The sequence below is a fragment of the Triticum urartu genome, chromosome 6 (assembly GCF_003073215.2).
Source record: "Triticum urartu cultivar G1812 chromosome 6, Tu2.1, whole genome shotgun sequence".
Lineage (NCBI taxonomy): Eukaryota > Viridiplantae > Streptophyta > Magnoliopsida > Poales > Poaceae > Triticum > Triticum urartu.
Window position 1 is genome coordinate 534,742,152 of NC_053027.1, and position 7,802 is coordinate 534,749,953.

The 7,802-nt window shown below is 43.2% G+C and overlaps 1 long non-coding RNA gene across 1 annotated transcript; it reads left to right on the forward strand.

Annotated features, from left to right (window-relative positions):
* Positions 1 to 488: 488 nt before the first annotated feature.
* Positions 489 to 2,181, forward strand: LOC125512722. The gene is made up of 3 exons (XR_007285509.1): positions 489 to 763; positions 1,206 to 1,471; positions 1,723 to 2,181. It is a non-coding gene; the product is annotated as an uncharacterized LOC125512722 (long non-coding RNA).
* The last annotated feature ends 5,621 nt before the right edge of the window (positions 2,182 to 7,802 follow it).

Consider the following 7,802-nt stretch of genomic DNA (forward strand, 5'->3'; position numbering starts at 1 on the left):
AGGCTAACTCGCGCATCAGGCTGGGCTGGCCTTTTCGGGCCATTGCTTCGGTGGCTTTTTTAGGCTTCTTATGTTCAATTGGGCCTACTGGGCAAGCACTATTGAGAAACAGTATAACGAGGCTAGCTACAGGCATCCACAGCGATTTGACTGTCTCGGCCGTCAGATCCTCGAACGTACGTTCCAGATCAAATTCGGGCGTCATTCGTCGCCCGCTCGCGTCGCGCGCCGTCTCGCGGGCTGCTGCTCCGCGGAGCGACCTCCTCTTTCTGTCCTAATTGGGCCGGCCCACTTATTCCCACTCCAACTCTAACAGCCCAGGTTACCCAGGCCCCCGAACGAACAGTTTTCCATCTGTTCCTCCGCCTCGCCGTCGTTCCTCCTTCTCGATGCGGCGGCGTTACTCCCTCCCAGCGTCGGCCCCCCCCCCCGCCCCCCCCCCCCGCCCCCCCCCCCCCCCCCCCCCCCGGGCCCCCCCCCCCCCCCCCCGGCGCATCCTCCACCCATGCCGACGTCTTCGCATCCCCCATCCACGCCGCCGAACCTGGAGGTCCGGACCAACAAAGGCAAAGTGAGCCGGGACGACGGCAAACCACCCCCTCCCATCGATGCGGATCAGGTCAGGAAAGAGATGCGGTGGCCAGACCTTCACATCCTTTCTTTCCTCCCTCATGGAGGATGAACTAAAGCGGCGACATCCCTGGTGGGAGCGAACAAGGGTGTGAACCCAACTCAATACTGCAGCTGGCGAGTGACGCGAGAGGTACAGGCGGAACCCTAGCCGGTGGAGGCGGCCATGGTTATATCCCTTCTGATTGATTCTATTTTTTCCTTCCAATCCGCCGCAGGGCGTTAGTTCTGGTGTATTTGTTTGGGAAATCCTAAGGACTAAGGCCGATTTGCAAAAAAAAATTAAAAAAATCCATACCATCGGGTTCGGGCTCTGTAAATTTTCTGCAGTTGCACTTAGATCTCAGTTGAGGTATTGGAATCCTAAAGCTCGATTTCCAATGTCTGCTGGCCACGTTAGCTTCCATGTTCTCACACATGTCATCTTATTATCCAAGCATCTGCGTCCATGATTTATACGGTTGATGCTACTGGCTATGTATATACAGTTTTGACTATTGCCGTCGAATTAAATCTTATTACCCAAATGGTATGTAAAACTAAGCCTGACAATGTTCTCACCACGCAACGTGCAGACCTCACTCCCTTCGCCAGATCATCGCCGAAATCGACGCACAGATGACCGGCACCAGGGAGGAGTTCGACAGCGAGGAGAGGATCTGCGTTGCCGTGGTCAACGAACGAGCCCAACGAGGTGGGAGACCATGCTACTCATCATCGCTGAGAAAGGGTTCATCAATATCGTCGTCGAGTTGCTCAAGCTCTGACAAGGAGAGCCTTGCGAGGAAGAACAAATCAGGATTCGATGCTCTGCATGTCACTTCAAAGGAAGGCCACGGAGGTGAGCACTGACAAACACTTCAATACTAAACCACTTCTGATTGGTCATATTTTTACATGGGAACAGGGGAGCTTTGGACCTTGTGTCTAGACTGGAATCTCATAGTTCGCATGAAGAAAGGGGTTTATGGATTTCTAAATTAAATAATTAATTGATTGCCATGGTTTTTTGGGTCTTTGATCAATCTCCATGGATCCAATTATATTAGTTTTGCAGTGCTGAAATTTACCTGATCTGTATGATAACTGCAGTGTGCCATTGCCTACACAAGCTAATGAGCAAGAAAGATGGACATCTGACACTGCTTGTAGATATTGTGAAGGTACTCCTGGACCATGATCGATCCCTTGGGAAAACGTTTGGCCAATCAAAATGTGACTCCTCTGATAACTGTGGCGATTAGAGGCCGCCATGATGTAGCGAACCTTCTGCTGGAGCGAGATTCTGGATTGCTTAAACTATCAAAGGCAAACAGAACAACAATTTTTATTTTCCTGGTACAGGGAATCTCCAGGCACGACAAAGTATGTATTTACATCAGAAAAATTCCTTAGCTTTTGCAGAAACATGATTTTGGTTTATTTATTAGCACTACCCCAATTACATTGGATTTGTATTCACACTTCTCAAAGTAAGGTAGCATGGTCCATCTTTGTAGGGTCGTATTTGGTAACCGTAACTTACCACAATACCAATTCTAAGTTTATTGTTTAATTCAACATTTCTATTAGCAATTAGTTTTGCTTATTTCACCTCACTGCATTAAACTCCACCAGTTTGAATTTCTTAATTCTACAGACACTACTTATGCCATTGTGTGTTCCTCCACTTCTGGCCTCCTCCATTACCAGTGACTAACACTACGATACATATGCAAATAATGTAAGTTCGCAAGCTGCAATCCAAATTATAGTCATGGTGAGAACTGAGAACTGCATTCCTTCTAATTTGGGGAAAAGGTAGTTCGTCAATTTGCTTAAAATTTGCAAGAACTGAGTAGTTGTCACCCGCTTGCATAAAATAGACAGTCTAATTTACGATATGCTTCTATTTTTTGTCATGCATTTTAATTTGGTAGGAAAATTCGCATGTAGTTCTAAATTAACTCATTCTGGGAGCTAGCCAATGGATATTTCCTTTGGCGATTGTCAGTTTTAATTTGAGTAATATATATATAGAGAGAGTGGGAGCTAAGATGCCTAAAAGTTTATTATCGTTTGGTCCCCCATTTCATTCAGACTTGATCTGCGACAAACAATAGTATAATGGTTTTTTCTTCCTCTATATGCCCTATATAGCATTTTGCTATTTTGTGCTACTATTTAACTTTGTGCTTTGCATGTCAGTAGTTTTGCTACACTATAGTAGCAACAATCCTTGTGTGACAATATTGTACCGATTATATCATAGCAAAGGGACAATATGTGGGGCTTTCAAACTGCAGTTTGTGAGACAATCTGTTTGTCCTATGGAGGTGCTCAATGGTATGTTTTTGGTCCCTGCAGCTACCATTAGGTATTACTATTCTTCAATAACTGTGTACCACATTTTCTTCCAAGCGACTTTATCCTTTTTCTTATAACTGTGTACCAAAGATCTCACTTTTTCATAGGTAAGGACAAAGCCCAGATTTCTTAGGGGAACTTAACATCAGAATAGCCTGGCTTTTAGGAGAAAAGACGACAGAGTTATTTTATTGTTGCAGTGTGCCTGCTCGGAAACAAGAAGTGAGTGCTTTGTTTTTTTTAAATAATATAACTAGAATGAATGAAATATGTGAGGGTTGAGCTCCTGAGTTGTGTAATTGGTCTAAACCTTTTTGGTTCCTTTTGTTGTTCTTGTGAAAAGTGTGATAACGGAGGCAAAGTTCTGAGAACACCCAGATCATTTATGCTTATGTATCAAGGACTTTGCTCATAGCCATCCCAAGTTGATCATTTCTACATACATACAATATTATCAAGAAGCATTCTTGTGGCTAGAAGCTCAACAAAATTGAAATTCTCAAGTCAATCTTGCATGATCATGTAGGTGGTATCTCAGGCTTTGTTCATATATATCCTCATGAACATGCTCTTAAGTTGAATGTTGGTCCTAAATAAGAAGCTTAGGAGAATAGCAATGTGCTACAAATTTACAATATATGGCTTTCATGATTTATGCCTAACAAGTGATAAGATTCTATAAGTCATGCCACTTAGTTTTTTCCATCACATATATCATTGTTATTTCGAGCTGCTTTTGGTAACATTCTACATTACTCTACAAATAGACGGGCGCAGCAACGCGCGCCATCAATGATCTAGTACCATCCTAAAACAAAATGTAGAAACTGCTCGGTTGGTGCGCCTACGAGAGAAAGGAGAAGGGGATCTGGCGTTGCGCCTGCGAGAGAACGAAGGGGATCCGATGCTGCGCAAGAGGTGAGAGGCCGATGCGGACGGTTGTTGCGAGAGAAATAGGAGCAAATGGATCGATTGGTCATGGCTCTCATGGCGAGGTGCACCCTATCTGTCCGGCGGCGGGTGATGTCGCCACTGCCACATGTACGACGCCCCATCTCTCTTTCTCCCATGATAGCTCGCTCGCCTCAACCCTTTCCCCTCTCTCTCTCTCTCGCGGGTCCTTGGTAGCCCTAACCACGCTGGCGGCAGAATCGGCGACTTTGGGTCATGTCGCCACTGCCACATGTAAGCCCCATCTCTGCACCCCCAACTCTCTTTTGTTCGCTGTAGAAGAACCCTACCCCCCCCCCCCCCCCCCCCCCCCCCCCCCAATCCACCCCCTACTCGATTCTACGTTTTTGTGGGAGCTATAACAGCGCGAAAGGCAGTGTTAGGTCCGCAAGGCAAGAACTCAGCCGCACCAAGACTATACCTCAGCCAGACTTTTCTAGGGACGCAAAGGGTGGAGATTAGTTTTTCTTTTCTTTCTTAATTCTTAATTTCTGATTTGATGTTGCTATTTTGATTCCTTGGAGTGAGTCATGTTCAAAGACATCCTCACATTCATTGGAACTGGTGATCAGAGATCGAAAACACCCGTACGTGCCAATCGTGACCATCAGTCAATGTCACATCACATTCATCATGTAGCCAAAAGGAGAGTCACATAATTGAGCATGAGGTATGTTGCTTTGCTTCTGCTAGCCTACTGGTGCAACAACTCTTCTTGCCTGCTTCATCTTGTCATTTTTCTGTTTACTGTTGGATCTTTGTCCGGATTGCGTTCGTTGGATTCCACCCGGTTTCGCTCATGTGATTTAGCTTGTGGATTTGGGGCTAGGGTCTAGGTAACAACAATGAAAAAGCTTACGAATCAATGAAAAAGATGACATGACAATGTATTTAATTGGAGATGAGGATTCCTGAATACAAAGGATTGAAATTAATTTTGACTTAAGTACTACCAATGCATGGCCTTCTTCTTTCATAATTCACCTTCGTATGTTGTACATATGGTGGAATCTACAATATGATATGTTAATCACTGATAGCAGGAAAAAATTTCTTCTGGTGAAACACATTTGTGTTGGCTTTGATACGATGTAAGGTAATCATTATTTTTGATTGAAATGGTTAGTTCTGAGAAGCTATGGCTGGAAAATATGTCCACTAACTCCATATCGCGTAATTGATTATGTTATATTGTTGGAAAATAAAACCGTGCTAGCATTTGCAATCTGAAGATTAGATCTGTATAACTATGTACAAATAGGAAAATCTCTAACTTTGTCGTACGATAATGATTTGCCAAACTATTAGCATTGTAATTTGGAATAAAAACATTTTAGGAATCTTTTTTTCTTCTTACATTTGTATTTGCAATAAACATTCTCTTTGTTCTTAAGGTATTTGGATGAATAGTTGTTCAATTTGTATTATCCTTTCATTTCTAGAATTATCTTTTCCTTACATTACATTTTTAGAATAAAGATGTCTTACATTTTCTTGGGATTCTTGCCAAATGAATCATCCTACTTCATATGCTTTTCTTCTTCGGAACATATTACAGCGACCTTTCATGAGCATAGGGCATTGTTGCATGTTATCTGGATGTGTACAAAATTATCTTAATATTAGCCTTTGTGTTGCATCTTTAGTTTAGTCCCGTTTAGTCCTCACATATGTTCATCTTCCCGTTCATCAGATTCGATGGCAGATTGGTGCTGCTGCGACCAAGTGCAGCCACATAGCTCATTAAATACTCCCTCGGTTCACAAATATAAGATGGTCTACCCTTTTTTTGAATAGGATATATATAGACATGTTTAGAGTCTTTGTTCACTCATTTGAGTCTGTATGTAGTCTATATTGAAATATCAAAAACATCTTATATTTGTGAATGGAGGAAGTAATATTTTTGCAGTGTCTTTGACTATTGTTATTTATACTAAAATTTCATTTTTTGTGTTGATCAGAACAGAAAGGTCATTGTTGCATTTTGGTTTAATATATGTATTATTACTGTTTTTATTTTCTATACAAATATACATGATTTAAGCACTGATATCGCTGGGAAGCTTTCGACAGGCCCATTGACTAATGCATCCGCTACTTAGTAGCATCAGATACTCCATCCTCTAATGGTATTGCTTATGTCCTTTACATGTATGCAACTGTGGGAAAACATGACTTTTAAGGATGTCATTTTACCATATCTTGCCGAGAAGTTTTGTCAAGATTAGTACAGTAGTCAGTATCGTAGAATGCCATTTGGCTTCGTTTTCCTTCTATGATTACCTTTTGGCACATTGGTAGTTATAAATGTTGAGTTATAGATTTATGATCCATTTTATGAGATGCTACAAAAATCTTGGTAGACATGAAACCAAGAGAATCGCCAATATCATCTAAAAGAAAGAGAATGGCCAATGTGACATGGAAATTGTAGAAGATGACAGTTATCGAAAGGGATAAATATTTGGTTCGCCTACATGATGGTTCAGAAGTTCTTTCACTAAAAATAGGAATTTATTTCTTCCATTTCTATATATTTGTAAAAATTACTATCAATATATTTGGAAAATAGACAGATGTAGCAACACGCGGCAATCATGATCTAGTTGGCAATAAGTTCTATTTCAAGATCCACATTATTCTTCCAAAACAAGCACAAGCCTCCACTCCTATCACTACTATCTACTCCAAATAGCCAGAAAAACCTAGACTACCAGCCAAAACTTCCACCCGATACTTCGTGAGCTGTGTCTCCACAATGCAAAGCACCATCGATGCACAAGCCTCCACTAGATCGTGAAGCTCTTGAACCACCACAGGATCGCCAATCCCGCGACAGTTCCAACATAGGGTCCTCCTTGGGCTCGGCGGTCCTCCTCAGAGGAGGCCGCCTAACTGGTTGCATCCATATCTTCTGGCTCCGTTACACCATCCTGACTTCTCCTCGTCACTATTGGAACTTTCCCAGGGGTACTAGACGCCTCCTGGGTTGAATCTCCCTCTCCATTCTCCAATAAGAGCACTGTCCCAGCCACCTTACCAGACACATTTGGTAAGGTTTTTCATCGTATATTAACCGATTCATCTGCTAGAATGAGCCTCTTGCGTGCATTTGGATTTTCGGTTGGGGTTGGGTCCTGAGGAGTATGGTCCATATTGGAAAACTCGTGCTCAGCAGCACCCTCCCTTGTACTTCCTTCATGACCTCCTCTCCCTTGTCTTCCACATCTTGCACCCCTCCCTCCGGTTCTACCTCCTCTTGCACGACCCTCCATACTCCCTCTTCCTCCTGTAGCAAACACCGGTTGTTCGGAATTCCATAAGAGACACTCTCCCCACTCACAGGTACGTGGGTCATGAATTCCATCCCCGCATTCCACTTTGTGTCTCATTAAGCCACACAAGTAGCATAAATTCGGCAACTTGTCATGGAAGACATGGTATTTCTTCCTCTCTCTGAGTGTTATCGACACAAACCTGACAAGCGATGTATTGACATCCACATAAGTCCGCACTCTCAGGGTACTCGCCGGATTAATCTTGCCCTCATTAACAATTACAATGAAAGGTGGTTCTCCTACCTTGGTAGCCACCTTCTCATCAGGCTCTTTCTTTGCTATCAGTTTGTCTGGTAATCCCTAAACTCGAGCCCACAGCGGAACCTTATTCAGTTTGTACTCCGCCAGTCAGTAAATCCGTCGTACTCCTGAATAACTACAGGATCATAGTGAAAGATCCATGGTCCTCCATCCATGACCCGTTTCCAGTCTCCAAGACAGTGGCACTGGAACAAGAAAAGATTGGGCCCCTTGACGTTGAACATCACACCCTCGGCTGCCGCCCATGCATTCCTCATCTGCTTCAACAGTGTT